This window comes from Pyxicephalus adspersus, chromosome 4, assembly GCF_032062135.1.
Source record: "Pyxicephalus adspersus chromosome 4, UCB_Pads_2.0, whole genome shotgun sequence".
NCBI lineage: Eukaryota > Metazoa > Chordata > Amphibia > Anura > Pyxicephalidae > Pyxicephalus > Pyxicephalus adspersus.
In genome coordinates, this window is record NC_092861.1 from 7898694 (window position 1) to 7900028 (window position 1335).

The following is a 1335-nucleotide window of genomic DNA, read 5'->3' on the forward strand; positions in this document are numbered from 1 at the left end:
CTTGCTCCCAGAACCCACTGTTACACATCTCCTTCTTAGAAACAGTTCAATGTCAGATAAAGCAACAAAAGGGTTAAACATATGCACAATTACATACACATCTCCTGCTTCACTCAACATGCAGAAAGTTAGCCCAGACAATTCCTCATTATCCACATATTCCTTAAGATTCCTGTAAAACTTATTATAATAATTCAATTTTTGGAAGGACAGAAAAAAATCTTCTTTTCTATGATCTTTTAATTATAATACTTCCTCTCTCTTTACTTTCAGGATCCTGAAGCATTCTTGGTGCACGAAAAATTTTAAATTACAGGTCTCCACATGGAGAGAACTTACTTTTACCAGCACCGAATTTTTCACCCTCGCCTCCGTTGAGGCAGGGCTCATAATTTGTGGACCTCCAGAAGCCATCACTTTACCTTCCTGGATCCAAATCGCACATCCAAAACACCGATCTCAGAAGCTCCCTCCTGTCACGGCCATCGCTTCGCCACCTTCCATCCCTCCGGAATCCAGTTCTCATTTGAAGAAAATTCCTCTTTCCATCTCCACCACGACCTGATGTTGCCAAAAGGCCGAGAAGCGATAACCCATTAAGGCGCCCAAGTGGGCCTGCCCCCGTGGGCCCAGTATGGGCCGGTCGTAGTGAGAGGAGAGGCCAGCTGTGTTTCCCAGATACCCAGGCACACCTGGCTGGCAGGTGACCGCATCAGCATCTGTCTGTTTTGCATGTCCCCGCCTCCAAACGCCAGTCCGCTCGGACACCGCCGCCGCCCTGAGGAAAAAGCATTGGTGGGCTTAAACCTGGGGTGATATGCTTCAAGCAAGCAGGGGAGGATGGGCTTGCTTGAAGCATTCCTCTGAGGTGGATCCCAAATCCCCAAGGCCAAAGGTTTGCAAGTCAGATGTGACATCTGGGCATTTGCAGTCATTTCTTCCTGAGGATTTTGTCTTGTTCTGTCTTTGGAGTACCAAATAAGGGAGTTGCACCATTCCTGGAAGCACTGCAATACCAGGACGATGCGTGGAGCGGACCAAGTAAGCTACTCAAACTCATACTAATATATGGTACCCAGATCGGGGACGTATCAGATATTAAACTGATAAAGAATTAAAAAAAAAATCTGTTCCTAAAATTCAAATAATAAAAATTAAAATTAAAATATATATTAAAACTTCAATAATCAAACATAACACTCGTACATATCAAAAAACAGGAAAAAAAAGTCCATAAGTATCAGAGGGAAAACATAAATTTGCATAAACCCACCCCAAAACACCCTCCTCTTATCTCCCACCCTTTATTACAAAACAAATACTTTATTTACATAA

At 43.3% G+C, this 1335-nt stretch overlaps 1 pseudogene; it reads right to left on the reverse strand.

Annotated features, from left to right (window-relative positions):
* Nucleotides 1-982: 982 nt before the first annotated feature.
* On the reverse strand, nucleotides 983-1131 carry LOC140330183 (U2 spliceosomal RNA; annotated as a pseudogene).
* Nucleotides 1132-1335: the final 204 nt, after the last annotated feature.